The sequence below is a fragment of the Geotrypetes seraphini genome, chromosome 1 (assembly GCF_902459505.1).
Source record: "Geotrypetes seraphini chromosome 1, aGeoSer1.1, whole genome shotgun sequence".
NCBI lineage: Eukaryota > Metazoa > Chordata > Amphibia > Gymnophiona > Dermophiidae > Geotrypetes > Geotrypetes seraphini.
Window position 1 is genome coordinate 228966613 of NC_047084.1, and position 15928 is coordinate 228982540.

At 40.4% G+C, this 15928-nt stretch overlaps 1 protein-coding gene across 9 annotated transcripts in view; it reads left to right on the top strand.

Moving 5' to 3' along the window:
• Positions 1–15928, top strand: part of ARAP2 (ArfGAP with RhoGAP domain, ankyrin repeat and PH domain 2) — a 402332-nt gene that overhangs the window by 103330 nt on the left and 283074 nt on the right. The gene's annotated exons all lie outside the window — the stretch shown is intronic.

A 15928-nucleotide genomic window follows, 5' to 3' on the forward strand; every position in this document is an offset into this window, starting at 1 on the left:
GCTCTGGAGTAATCTAAGGAAATACTATTTTACAGAAAAGGTTGGTAGATGCATGGAGCAGTCTCCTGGAAGAGGTGGTGGAGACAGAGACTGTGTCTGAATTCAAGAGGGCCTGGAAAAGGCACATGGGATCTCTCGGAGAGAGAAAGAGATAATGGTTACTGCAGATGGGCAGACCTGATGGGCCATTTGGCCTTTATGTGCCATCATGTTTCTATGTTTAAAAATTGATAGTCATTAACCAGATAAAAAGTTTCTTCCATTTTTTCTTTGTAACAATATATACATGTTTATGTTTATTCAGTACTTGATATATACTGCCTTATCTTACAGAAGGTCAAAGTGGTTCACAATTTATAAAATTACAATAAAAATAATGGCATAAAACCAGAAAAGGAACTACAAAGTTAGACAGGACAGAACTCATTCACACCAATTCAGAGGTTAAAGAAAGGGGTGGGTAAAAAAAAATGTGAGACCCTATGGGGCTCATAATTGAAACAGAAATATGTCTAAAATCACGCCCAAATTGGCACTTGTACGATCTTAGGGACAGGTCGTCCAAATGCTGATAATCGAAACAGGTTTTAGATGTATCTAAAAACAACTTAGGCCTTTTCAGTGCCACTGTACACCCAGAGCTGAAAGGGACGTTTTAGGAGGAGTGGTGAGGGCAGAATTTGGGCTGACCTAGACTTAAAGTATAACCGAAGTATAGACTGCAAGTATAACCGAAAGTTTAACGAGACTACCTAGATGGAACTTATACGTAGTGACTTAGGCGATCTTAAAACAGGTCTAAGTGCCCAGAAGGTATCCAAAGTGACCAGAAAACCAATACAGACCCCCACACACTCCCCTAGTGATCACTGACCTCCCCCCCACTGCCATAAAAATCGGAATAAAAACGTACATACCTACCTGCCTCCAGAACATCAGCAGCTGGCATAGGAAAGCCTAGTAGAGCTGGCTTAAGAGGTGGCTTAAGTAGTCTGGGGGGGGGGGGGGTGTGTGTGTGGGGGGGCTAGTGAACCATAGAGAGTTAGACCCAGGCCCATAAGCCACTTTAACCACTGCATTCATGGTGAAACATGTGTACCCCCCAAAAACCCTATTGTACTGCCATATCGGTGGTACCTGCAGCCATAATGGCTATTGGGGTGGTAGACGTATGTCTAGTAGGATTTGGGGTGTTTTGGGGGGCTTACCATGACCTGCAAGGGAGTTGTGGTGAGATGTTTAGGTGGCACCCTTTTTGTAAAGTTCGCAGCAGTGCTCAGTAAGGTGCCCCACTACTCTTTTGCAGTGTCTGGGTGGCCAGTCCATCACTTTGCTGGCCCCTCCCACATCCAAAAGGTCTTGTTCTGGGCGTTTTTGACTTGGACAAATTTTTGAACAAGAATGGGGTATTAAGATAGATGACTTAGCAGTCTGGATGATCAAACAGCTAGACATAGAAGTAGATGATTCTTGAAAAAAAAAAAATTGGGGATGTATTTTTTGAGAATGGACTTTGGATATGTCTGACTTTGGGTGTCTAGCGACTTAGGCCCAAAACGGACTTAGACATTTTTTTATTATTCCCCTCTATACCTACAGGGTTCCAAATGCAAGAGCCATCACTGCTTCAGCATTTCAGGAAAGACAAGTTCCAAATAATAAGATTTCAGCTTTTTTTTTTTAATTGATAAGGGATAACTCAGCCCTAATATCTGAAGGCAAACTGTCCATCATAAACAAATGGATCAATGTTAAAAAAGCAGCTCTCCAAACAGTGGCGCTATCCCCCCCCCTCCTCCCGACTCTTTCCTGTCACCTGGATTCCCCCCCTCCCCCCGATGTTCCCTGCCGCTTGGGTGCTTCCTCACGTATCTCCTGAAATGTTCGCTGGCACGAACAGCATCTTCCACCCACTGTTTGCGCCAGCACTGGCTCCCTTCTCTTGTCACGTCCTGGTTCCACGACCAGGAAGTGACATCCGAAGGGAGCCGATGCGGCACAAAGAGTAAATGGAGGATGCTGCTTGCACTGGTGAACATTTAAAGAGGTACACAAGGGGGTGGGTTGGACCTGAGGTTCTGGCACCTCCTACAAAGATGGCGCCCAGGGCAGTCTACCTCCTTCATCCCCCCCCCTTACTACACCACTTTCTCCAGATCAGATAAATGCTGCTGCCTGGAATAAACAGAGGCACTATCTGGAAAGTGTCTGAATATTTTTACAGACTGCCAATACCAGGGCTTCTCAAACCTATCCTGGACTCTTCCAAAGCATGTAAATTGATCTTGCAGTGATGCAAATTTGGGAAGCCCTGTGCACTATGCAGATACAAGTTCTCAGCCCAACCAAAAAGAGAATGATGTGGAGTCATGAAACTTACAGGTTATTTCACACTTTATAAATTTATTTATTTATTCAATTTTCTATACAGTTCTCCCAGGAGAGCTCAGAACGGTTTTAACATGAATTTATTCAGGTACTCAAGCATTTTTCCCTGTCTGTCCCAGTTGGCTCACAATCTATCTAGTGTACCTGGGGCAATGGGATTAAGTGACTTGCCCAGGGTCACAAGGTGCAGTATGGGTTTGAACCCACAACCCCAGACTGTAGCTTTAACCACTGCACCACACTTTTCATTTCATATCATGTGGGGAAATACAAAGAGAGAAGAGGTAGAGAGAGTATGGGGGCTACAGAGGGAGTGACAAACAAATGTGGTGCTTTTTCAGTTGGTAGGGTCAAGACTTAAGCACAGTTTTGAAAAAGTGGGCCTTCAGCCTGGACTTGAATACCGCCAGAGACGGAGTCCGTCGTACTGAGTCAGGCAGTTAAAGAAATATTGTTAATTGTTAAATATAATAGGTGAGCCCTCCTTTTTTGTGGTTGATTTATATGGTGGCTTTAACCAGTGTACCATTTGTCCTTATATAGCAGCTTGACCTTTAATAATATACCATAAGACTATCTCTAGGGGTCACTGTCACCATTATGAACCCGGCACCAGTAAGGGTGGGAGTGACAGAGATTGGTCCTACCTGACCACATTAGGTGCCATGAATGTTTGAAGGCATGCTCAAGAGGGCCTATAGGAGGTTGTGGGTGGGGCAGTTTGTGATGGGGGGAGTTGTGATTGGGAAGGCAGCTGAATGAAACTTTGTGCCTGGCTCCTTTAAGAAGATCCTAGGAGCCATGGGATGTGGCTTTACAGATTGGTGCTCCCAGATTGATAGAATAATGTTGCTTGCACACAAGCAGTGTTATTCATGTTGCATAGGAGTTGGTAACCTATGGTACTGAACTACCAGCAATTGGTCACTCCCTCAGTAAATTAAAGTGTGCTAAAAGTCTTTTACTTCATCTTGATAACTCTTCCCCCAATGTTTTAAAGCTGACATATGACTGGTTTATATCATTAACTGACATTTTGTCCACTTGCATAATATTAGTTTGTACTCTTAGAGCAAATAAAATTACAAGGATTCCCTTTTTCTTTCTTTCTTTTTTTTAAAATATCTTTGTGTGTTCTCATGGAGGACAGTGGCCCTAATCTATATATATAAAATCGGAGGTATGTATGTGTGTGTGTGTGTATGTGTGTATGTGCCGCGATCACGCAAAAACGGCTTGACCGATTTGAACGAAACTTGGTATGCAGATCCCTCACTACCTGGGATGATATGTTCTGGGGGTCTCGCGGCCCACCTGCACACGTGGGCGGAGCTACAAAAAGAAAATCAGATTTCACCCATTCATGTCAATGGAAAAAATGTTAAAAGCTGCCATTCTCACTGTAATTTCAACTACCTGGGGTGATATGTTCTGGGGGTCTCGCAGCCCACCTGCACACGTGGGCGCAGCTACAAACAGAAAATCAGATTTCACCCATTCAAGTCAATGGAAAAAATGTAAAAAGCTGTGGGACCGATTTGAACGAAACTTGGTATGCAGATCCCTCACTACCTGGGGTGATATGTTCTGGGGGTCTCACGGCCCACCTGCACACGTGGGCGGAGCTACAAACAGAAAATCAGATTTCACCCATTCAAGTCAATGGAAAAAATGTAAAAAGCTGTGGGACCGATTTGAACAAAACTTGGTATGCAGATCCCTCACTACCTGGGGTGATATGTTCTGGGGGTCTTGCGGCCCACCTGCACACGTGGGCGGAGCTACAAACAGAAAATCTGATTTCACCCATTCAAGTCAATGGAATAAATGTAAAAAGCTGTGGGAGCGATTTGAACGAAACTTGGTATGCAGATCCCTCACTACCTGGGGTGATATGTTCTGGGGGTCTCGCGGCCCACCTGCACATGTGGGCGGAGCTACAAACAGAAAATCAGATTTCACCCATTCATGTCAATGGAAAAAATGTAAAAAGCTGTGGGATCTCCAGTTATTTTACTTAGCAACCTTGACCCACCAAAACTTTGCAATGGCACAAGGCTTTGTGTAAAGAGGTTACTGGCCAATGTAATTGAAGCGACTATCTTAACCGGAAAGGGACAAGGTGAAACCGTATTTATCCCGCGGATTCCACTTATTCCAACAGATCTTCCTTTTCAGTTTAAGAGATTGCAAATTCCAGTGAGACTTGCATTCTCTATCACAATCAACAAATCACAAGGACAGACTATTACATACTGTGGAGTGGATTTAAGATCCCCCTGTTTTTCCCATGGACAACTCTATGTTGCTTGCTCAAGGGAGGGTTCACCCAAGAATGTATATGTTTTTGCTCATGGAGGTGAAACTAAAAATGTTGTTTATAATCAAGTTTTGTGTTAGTTGTATTGTATTCATTTTGTCAAATATTTCACATTATAATTTGAATATTGTACTTTTTATAAAGCTGTAAAAAAATAATTTCATTCACCACTATAAAGTATCTTTATTTGAATCCATTTACAGTGTTATTGCTATAATTAAATACCCGTGCAACGCTGGGGCATCAGCTAGTCTCTATTAAAACACTAGTTTTTAGCAGTGGACACAAATTAGCAATCAGTTATCTCATAGATCAAACTGCTCTTTCAATATATGAGGGTCATTTCATAAATAAAGCACACTATTTTTAAAAATTTACGTTTTATTTTTTTTCAAATATTTCTTTACAATCCTTCAATATAGTCTCCCTGCTTTGCAATGACCTTCATTATTTCATCCAAGATACCATTTTTGTTCAGTTGCCGAATGGCTCGGATAACGACAAAAGAAAGCTCTTCCAGAGATGCAAAACAATGTCCATGCATAGGTTTTTTTCAACTTTGGAAAAAGGTCAAAGTCTGGTGGACTCATGTCTGGACTGTAGGGAGCATGAGGTAACACCTCCCAGCCGTATTCGAGTAGTTTTTCAATGACGACATTCCCTATGTGCGGGCGAGCGTTGACGTGAAGAATGAGTGGCCCAGCCAAGAGCAACTGAGGTCAAGTTTTGTGCATTTTTTGCAAAAAATCACGATAACACACTGCTGTGATACTTCTTCCACATGGAGCTTTATCTGTGATGATGATGCCTTCATGACCATAAGCAAAAATCATCATTTGTTTGACTTTTGTTTGAACTCGTCAAAATTTTTTTGGTCATGGGGAAGATGGAGCTCTTCACTCATCATTGAAACACTATGCAAATACGGCTGGGAGGTGTTACCTCATGCTCCATACAGTCCAGACATGACTTGACCTTTTTCCAAAGTTGAAAAACCTATGTGTGGACATCGTTTTACATCTCTGGTAGAGCTTTCTTCATCCGGAACCTGAGCCATTCGGAAACTGAAAAAAAACAACGGTGTCTTGAATGGAATAATGAAGCTTCCCAGACATTGGGACTTCGTCATTGCAAAGCAGGGACTATATTCATGTATTAAAAGACTGCCATATTTTCACGCATATAACGCGCACCCATGTAAAATGCGCACACGGGTATAGCGCGCGGGAAAACAACATTTATGTAAAAAAATTCCCATATAGTGCACACACGGGTATAGCACGCATTGAATTACCGGTAAAACCTCCTCCTGCCTTGTTCCCCCTTGAAGTCCTGTCCCCCCTTAAAGGTCTGCCTGTCCCCCTTGAAGTCCTGTCCCCACCCTGAAAGCCTGATACCCCACCCCAGGTGGCCCCCCCCACCCTGAAGGAACGCACCCCCCCGATGTCAGATTCATCCCCCAGCCCCCCCCGCACGGGGAAGCAGCCTACCGTGGGTTCATGATGCCAGTGAGCCCTGATGCTTCCTCTGCCTGTGGTCCCACATCTTCTCTGAGCCCTGCGCTGCTTCCTCTGCCGTGGTCCCGCTCCTTCTCTGACGTCAGAGAAAGGGTGGGACTGTGGCAGAAGAAGCAGCGTAGGGCTCAGAAAAGATGTGGGACCGCCGGCAGAGGAAGCAGCAGGGCTCACTGGCATCGCTAACCTATGGTAGGCTGCTTCTCCATGCGGGGAGGGGCTGGGGGATGAATCGGACGTCGGGGGGGTGCGAGCGGTCCTTCAGGGTGGGGGTGCCAGTGGTCCTTCGGGGTGGAGCATCAGGCTTTCAGGGCTGGGGGATGAATCGGACGTCGGGGGGGGGGGGAACCATGTAAAAAAAAATTGTACAACGCGCTCACGCATATAACGCGCATGGTTATGCTCGATTTGTAAAATCGTGTATAATGCGCGCGTTATATGCGTGAAAATACGGTATATTCATCTATTCAAAGACTTCATGTTATTTTTTCGCTGACTGACCAGCTCTTATTGTAAACCGCCTCGAACTACTATGGCTTTGGCGGTATATAAAAATAAAATAAGTATTATATTGAAGGATTGTAAAGAAATACTTGAAAAAAACAAAACAAAACATGTAATTTTTTTAAAAAATAGTGTGCAATATTTATGAAATGACCCTCGTATATCAGTGATGATTGTCTCAGGTTTTTAAGCTATAAATTTATTTGGAAAACCTCTTCATTCCTTTTTCTTTTTTTCCACTCTAACAGCTCAGTAGATTTTTACTTCATCACGTCCTTCACTGTTAAATTGACATATCCCTTACTGAATGTTAACCAATCTCAAAACAAATGCCTCTTGGTAGCTATTCATTTTATGTGGGATCTGAGGCCTATTTTTTCTTAAGAAGATTAGAAACTTCTTGAAACTAAGAGGGCAGGATACTACTACCTTTGAAAGCAGAATTATACAGAGAAGCTGCTGAAAAACCAGCAGCACTTTCTAGCTATGCCGTGACTTACCCATGGATTTCTGTTCCTGAAATATATTTAAATCAGGCCCTATAGTGTGATTCATAGAACTAAAACTATGTACAAAAATGTTGTTTATTCAGAAGTGTCTTTTTTAGAATATGCTACTAGTTTATTCAGTAGTGTCTTTTTTAGAATATGCTACTAGAAGCAGCGTTTATATCAAACAGATCAGAACCCTGATCTATGGGCAGACAGTGAGGACTATATAGACAAGAGAGGAAATTACAAAAAAGAGAGAGGAAAATAAAGACTAAAGATTTTGGTGGTCTTATGATGCAGGCAGACATGCTGAAATACGGCCTGTGTCAAGTTCTTTTGGGTATAATGTGTACATGTTTTATGTTTAATAAATATGCTTGTCGTGTCAATATCAAACAAAAAGGAAAACCAACAAGGTCTGCAGTAAACAAAACACAAGGAAAAACAAAGAGAAAACTGGAGACAGACATACAAGGATGCAGGCTAAATTTATTATATCAAAACATATGAATGCGGTTAGTATTACCAACTTAAAACAAACCAAAGGACCCAACATGGTCCATGTTTCGATAAACACGCCTTCTTCAGGGATCCCAGGTTGATAAGGTATCAAATGAAACTGCAAACAAAAAAAACTTAGGGCTCCTTTTATCAAGGTGCGGTAGGGGTTTAAAGCGCGGAATACCACGCGTTAAACTGCCTGCCGCGCTAGTCGCTAACGCCTCCATTGACGAGGCGTTAGTTTTTTGGCTTGCCGCGGGGGTTAGCGCGTGATGAAATGTCCGACGTGCTAACCCTACTAGCGCACCTTGATAAAAGGAGCCCTTAGCCTGTGTAGTTAGAAATCAATAATTGAACGACGGTCTCTGTATGAATCTCTGCGTATCAAAAAAAAAAAAAATCATCATGGTTGAACATTTTGTTTTTGGTCATCTATACTTATATTTCTTTGTTGTTGTTTATTTATTTATTTATTTATTTATTTATTTGCGACTGCGTGCAGTTTCTGTCTCCTTTTTCTCCTGGCACGGTTTGTTGCGTTTATTAGTCTGTGATATGGTTTCAGATAAGTATTGGATTTATTTGGTATTTTTTGTATGGTGATTCTTGATCTTGTTGTGTAGTTCGGGGGGTCTGGCTGGCAGGGTTTGTTTGGGGGTCGCTCAGGTTGTTTGTGTTGAGTTTGATTTACTCACTTTGATTGTTTGATTGGTTTGATTTAGTGGACTCAGGTCCCTTTAAATTTCAGCACATTTAGGGTGCTCGATGATGGTGTGGGGGTGGAGGCTTACCACTTTGACCCAGAAGTGAAGAGTACCTGATTGTAAAAAACGCTTAGATAACCTTGATAGGCGGTATATAAAATCCTAATAAACTTGAAACTTGCATGGCTGGGCAATATTATCACGTACTCTTCATCCCACCTAAGTTTCAGAAAATTTGTAAAAACAAACTTGTTCAACCGATTTGTAACCTAAGACCTCTAAAGCCTCATCTCTTCAACTCTAACCAAATTGTTTCCCAAGATCTCTTATGCCTTACCTCGGTATCCTGCTTACCTGTATTTTGATGACCTTACATTGTACCTACATTCGCTGATTGTCCAGCTCTTCTTCGTTGTAAACCGCCTCGAATTACTACGGCTTTGGCGGTATATAAGAATAAAATTATTATTATTATTATTATTATTATTAGAGAAAAGGTGTGGTTGAGTTAGGTGTCCGATATAGGTGCCAGTAAATTAGGCCAGTGCAAACCAGGCCTAATGAAGCAGCATGCACTTAGTGATGCCTGAGTTCACTTAGGCACTGCTAGGTGTGATTCTTTAAATGGTGCCTAATAGTTGATTGACAACCGTGCTGAGCAAAGCCTATAATGTAGGCACCGCTAGGAGCTGTTTATAGAATCAGGTACTCAGTGTATCAATTATAGAACAGAATTTCCAAAAATGAGAGGGAATAAAAATGGAAAGGCTCTAAAATGACAATGGTAAAAATTGTGAGACGTGAATTGTTGAGTGGTCCTTCCACTGAAGAAAGAACATGTTTTCGGTGTATGCTTAGACTGAATCATTAAGGCTTGAAAGAAAAATGAAATCAGCATTTTCTCAAAACTGTGACTGCCGAATATAGCATGGCCAGCAGATGTCTGCAAAGACCAGCATATTCTTGCAACAGATCTTTCCGAGTTTCAGTAAACTATACATTTTAGGAAAAGGAAATGAGGAGCTCTGTTCTAACTGGCCATCTGATTGATAAGAAATGCAAAACTAAATACTAGAGGCAGATTTTTGGAAGAATGATATGATTGTCACAACATGGATAGCTGCTTTTTTTTCTTTCGTTTTTCTTTAAAAGGCTAGGGGCCCCTTTTACCAAGAAGGGATAAAAATAGCCTTAGCAAGTGGTTCTTTCCATTCCAGATGCTAAGGCCATTTTTACTGCTGGGGTAAAATGGCAGAATTTCCTATTTTTTTGGGTATGAATGGCCATGCTCTAATATTACTAATAGAGAATGACACGGGGACACATTTTCCCATCCCATCCCTGTGAGTTCTTTTTCTGTCCCTGCCCCATTCCTGCAAGCTCCATCCTCATCTGCACAAGCCTCAAACACTTTAAAATCGTAAGTGTTCGAGGCTTGGGTGGTTAAGGCAGAGCTTATACGAATAGGACAGGGACAGCGACAAAACTTGCGGGGACAGGACAGGGAAATTGAATATCTGCAGGGACGTGGCCAAATTTGTCCCCTTGCCATTCTCTAATTACTAACTCTCAGCAGTGCACTACCCACTAGGCTGCAGCTCTAATGGACCTTACCATAGTATCTGCAGCTGTTATAGAGATAGATATATACTGTTTCATGCAGATATTTGGGGGTGAGAGGGGAGTCAGTGTATGGTGGCCATGTTTTCATCCCTGCAGTGGTCATCTGGTCAGTTTGGGTACCTTTTTGGCCCTTGTTCATTTAAAACACAGGTCTAGCCCAATACATCCAAATTGTGCCCTGGGCATTTTGTAAAATGTTTGATTATCACCGTAAAATGTCCAAGTGCTAATCTCACCCAAACTGTTGAAAGTTTACCTTGAGAAAGCCTGATGTGTAGGGCAAAACGGGTCCCGTCGGCAAGTATGACAGAGAGAGTTATGCTATCTGCATACCTTTGAAAGTTGGTGTTTGATATTTAAAAAGATATCTCTGTATGTTCCACAAAAGATAAATGTTTTGTTTAGCGCTGTGCACTTTATATATGAGAAATGACTCACTCAGCACTTTAGCTCACTCAGTTTTTTTCACATGGTGACTGTAAATGACTTTATTATTTTAAAAAGTTGGTCACTATTAAATGGCCACTATAAGTATAGAGAAAATAAGAAAAACAATATGAAATATTATTGCATGGAATAAGATTGCAAGTTTGTGTATGCAATCTAGTTAATTTTGAAAGTTTTTTAAGGCTTGATGAACAAAACCCCCATCTCCTAAGTTATAAACAGGCATCTAACTAAAAAACATGTCAACAATCCACCCCTAACCACACCCACTTTTAAATATGCACTGTTCACTAGACATCTAACTGTTGTATAATCATGCCTACCAGGTTAGGTGCTTAACTTTCAGTTAACTCCAATTAGTTCCAATTAAGTGGCATTGAGTGCCAATTATTGACACCAATTTAGTCTATTACTCATTTAAGTTAGGTGCCTACATCGGCTAGCCACACTGATTTAATTGCTTAACTTTAGGCATACTTTATAGAATTTAGGGGTATTTATGTAACCAGTGTGTAAATGCTAGTACCCATGTTATAGAATTTCCTCCATCTTGTCCAGTAAATAGGGGATCTTCCTGGGAAAGGCTTAGTTTGGGTCCATGGAGGTATACATGATTGATTTGTCCTTGACGTTTTAGGGCACAGACTGTAGAAGTCTGCCCAGCACTGGCTTTGTTCTCCCACTACTGAGGCTGTCATTGAAGCTCCATTCCAGTCCATCTACATCTGTCGAGACTTTTTAGCCAATCCTGGTTTGTTTGTTCTTAAAAAAATCTTTATTCATTTTATAAACCAACACAAAGTGCATCATATTATCAACAGTTAACAATATAGACAGCACTTAATTCCATCAAATGATATAATAAGTACATATCCCTCTCCTCCACCCTTTCATACAGTATAAAAACAATCAAGAACAATACAAATGATCAAGGTAAACAAAATTACAACAAATAATTAAATACATATCCCCCCACCCACCCTTCCTGGATGTGTATAATCAACGGCCAAAACCTATGTCCCAAAGCAGTGTAATATTTGTAGTCCATGATTCTATCCATTGCAATCAGTGCTGCAGCTCCCACAATACACCAGGATGAGGTTGGCAGAAATCCAGGACTAGCCAAAAAGTCTCCCATCTGGAATAGGTAACCTAGTCACCATAGAAGGCTGCTTGGCACTAGCTTTGTTTCCCCATTGCTGGAGTTGTCATCTAATCACTGCTTAGCTCGTTTGGTTCCATGCCTTCCATATGGGATTCCTATGTCATCCCACACAGTTAAAACTTTTGTTACCGTTTTTATGGCTGTCACCTCCCATGGGAGGGCATTCTAGGTAGCTACCATCCTCTTCATGAAAAAGTACTTCCTGATATTCCTGAGTTGGACCCCCTGCAACCTAAATTCATTTCCTCTTGTTCTACTGTCTTCCCTTCTCTAAGAAAGGTAGATGCAGTAAATGCTCATATCTCTCTCAAGCAAGCTTCTAAGTTCCAGGTCCAAAAGACAGAATACAATAGTTTGGAGCATGCATGACTTGGAACAGTTAACTCACCTTGAAATACTATTGAAAAGACTAAATCTCTAAATACAATAAATAAATAAACACATACTGAGCAGAAACATTGAAGTAGAGAATGACATTTTTACCCGTTCCCACGGGAGCTCATTTTCCTGTCCCATCCCAGTGAGTTCTTTTCGTGTTCCTGCCCCATTCCTGCAAACTCTGTCCTCATCTGCCCAAGCCTCACTTTAAAATCATAAATGTTTGAGACTTGTGTAGTTAAGACGGAGCTTATAGGAATGGGACAAGGACAGCGACAAAACTCGTGGGGGTAGCATGGGGAAATTGAGTTCTTACAGGGACTGGGAAAAATTTGTCCTCATGTCATTCTCCACATTGAAGGATATGTGTATTGGCATACTGAAATACACGCAGACACACAAACCATACCCAGAAACAAAATTACAACAGATAATTAAATACATATACCATTATATTTGTTCAGTTTATATATACTCCCTTTATATTTTGCTTGTTAGCACTGAGTTAATGTTTTATATTTAAACTAATAATGTTCTGGTCTTAATCCTGTACTAAGGAAGGTAGAAGACATACCATATGAGTGATATTGAAGGAATAGATGTCTTTATTTATGTACCTGGTTCCAGCTTATACATTTGATGTTTTTTATACCAAAACTGAGTTGTTATCGTCTGATGATAGGATTGTTGACTTGTCAGCTTGAAGTCAATGATATGGCTGTCAAGGGTTCATAACAATGATATGGCTGTCTCTGGATTCATCTGCTGCTTTGCTAAGGAATGTAAAATTATGTTCTTACCTGTTAATTTTCTTTCCTTTATAAGCAGCAGATGAATCCAGAGCCCCTCCCCAATGGACGGTTGGTCTGAGGGTTAGTTGGTATTTTCGGTTGGGGAACGGTTGGTAATTGTCTTATTACATTTCTGAGTTACATATTTACTACTGGAATGAAGTTTTGTGAATGCTCATTCTCCTTTCTTGGGAGGCTTGGGCAAGATGCATAACTGAATCAACAGGAGGAACACCAGGCTATAAGGCCAACTGTTAATCAGTTTCTCTATCTCCACCTGCTGGTCGATGGTGTTACAAGGTGTTACAACTTGGGGTCTGGTTGAATTCACACTTGCAGTTTATGAGCTGTGTTTCATAATTGTCATAATTTCATTTTCGACACTGACTAATTCATCAATTGAGGTCATATTTACTAGAGTCAAATCTGACATAAGTGATGAAGGCTTTGATTTTGCCTTGTATGGACTACTGCAATGAAAGATTTTCAGTGTTTACAATTACTGTGAAAGTCTACAGGTAAACTCTTTAAAAGGCCTTTAAAGGGCTTAGAAGATCTGATTGTGGGATGCCAGACTTGATTCAGCTCCATTGGTTTCTAGGAAATTTTAGGGTGCAATTTAAATTACTGCTGTTAACATTTAAGCTGCAGTGGGAGTTAGGATATGAATAATACAATGTCTACATTGCAGTTTTATGTGCCAGGCAGGGCTTTGCATTCATGTTGTAAAATATCCTCTCTTTTCAGTTAAGGGTAGAACAAGATTTGAGGGTGTTTAAACTTGAACTGATCACCCACTTATTCAGGGAGAGCTGTGAGAAGGCTGGAAGATGTAACACTGGTTGAGGCAAAGCGATTATGAAATGTGTTTGTGTTGGGAGGGGGTGCGTCAGAGGGGTTGGTAGTGAAAGGGGTTGGAGCTATAGGTATTAGGGCTTTGAAAGAGAGATGAAGGGAATGTTAGGAATAGTAAGAGAGAGAACAAGGGGATTGGAGGTTAGGGATAGGAGGTAAGGAAGGATTGGTTGAGAGAGGTGGTTAGTGATTCGTGCAAACTATGTGGAGAATTTTGGTGGACTGGAGACATTTGGGAGGAAGAAGGGAGGGTGGAAGGGTGAAGGTGTTGCTAGGGGAAAACTATGCTTTCCCTCCCTCTTTTTTTTTGGAGTGGATGAGGTTGTTCATGGGTCTGGGTGGTTGTTTTTTTATTTTTTTTTTTGGGGGGGAGGGATTGTCACAGCTTTTATTTCCAGAAAAGTATAAGCATTGGGGGTGTATTTGTTGGTTAAGAAGAGATGCGTTAACTTGTTACTGATCTGCTCATGTGTGAAACCGCCATGAGTGGAGGCAGGACCCTCTGACATTGGGGGTCTTTATGGGAATTAGGATCGGTAGAAGGTAGGGATTTTTGTAAGTGGGGCTAGTTCAATACTGAATAGCTCCAAGGTATTATTGGATTGTTAGTCTACACTGTCATTTGCTGTATTATTGTAAATGTTGCATATTAATTCTTGGTTTTAATTGAGGTTAAATAAAGCTGTGGCCCATGTTTTGCAACTCAGTAAATGTATGATATTATTGGTGTTGGTGGATGTGAACATGAGGAGTTTGTGAATGCCAGTGTTATTTAATGTGTTGTGTTTCATTATTGTTGATGTTTGAGATGTATTTTATTGTACTTCATTTTATTATCTGTTTGCTGCATAGAGTATTTTAGAAATGTAGTTTATAAGTTATAATTAAATATATAAATAAATATGACTGTTATTTATGGCATCTAAGGCTTCTAAAATTAACTCCATAGATACTTTTAGGTTTAAAGTGTCTGTACTTTTCCAATTAGATTTTGACCTCTCTGGAATCTCTGCTTACTAATCATTTTGGAAAGGGAGACATCATTAACAGCAGTAAATAAACTTAAATTACAAAGAAATAAAAGGAGACTAAACTTCCCTGAGTGTTTGTAAATACCGTTAGGCATATTGTCCTTTTATCTCTGTTTTGGATTTGGAAGTCTGCTGTTTGTTTTGCCGTACTATATATAAAGGCAAGGCCACAATATCTGATGAATATATTCTGAAATGACTGCAGGTACTATTTATTTATTTATTTAATTCATTTAATTAATTTAATTTAATTTAATTCATTTAATTATTTATTTATTTAATTCATTTATTTAATTCATATATCCTGTTCTCCCTAATGTGCTCAGAATGGGTTACAGGTTAATATACATAACATATAAACAAAATGGGTTACAATTTGCCATACTTATAATACAATGTGCTCATCCTAATTTGATATACACAGAGGATCTAATTCAACATACATTTAATATACATTTCTTTTTTAATCATATGGGTGTTAGGTGGGGGGATTAGGTGAAGAGGTAAGTTTTTATTGTTTTCCTAAAGTTCAGAAGCCCTCTGAGGGATCTGATCTTTTGGGGCAGTTGATTTCAGTAGCTTGGTATGAAATGGGAGTAGGATCATTTAAAATAGATTACATCTCCTCTACCTTTACATATTTTGCCATGTTTGAAACATTCTAGACATATTCAAGACCTTCCAGTTTTAGACTTTTTCATTAAAGAAAGTTTCATATGACTTATGGCCTCTTTTACAAAGCCATGCTAGCGTCCCTGTTGCGCTAACGGCCCCGAAGCCCATAGAGATTTAAAGGGCTTCGGGACTGTTGCCGTGAGGCAGCCGATAGCGCAGCTTTGTAAAAGAGGCCGTTAATTAGGATGAGAAATAAAATAGCTTAACTTACAGCATTTATTGTTCTTGAGCTAATTCTTTGTTAAAAACAAATAATTCTTCAGTCAATTGGCCTGTGTGATGGATATATGGTACATGCAAAATATATCAAATTTTATTGCAGGCTAAAAGAATGCCATTTACATATTTCAAAGAAAACTGTGATTTACAGGCCACACAATATGTTAATAGGTTCATTGGCAAGTCTTTATCATGAGTAGCAATATTGTTTGTCTGAATTAAAAGGTCAGCAGGATTGCTTGTTACTGTGTTCAGCAGTAATGAGTTCACCAAAGATTGTCTAAAGCTTTTATGGAGAGATCAGTGAAGTTGACAAACAGAT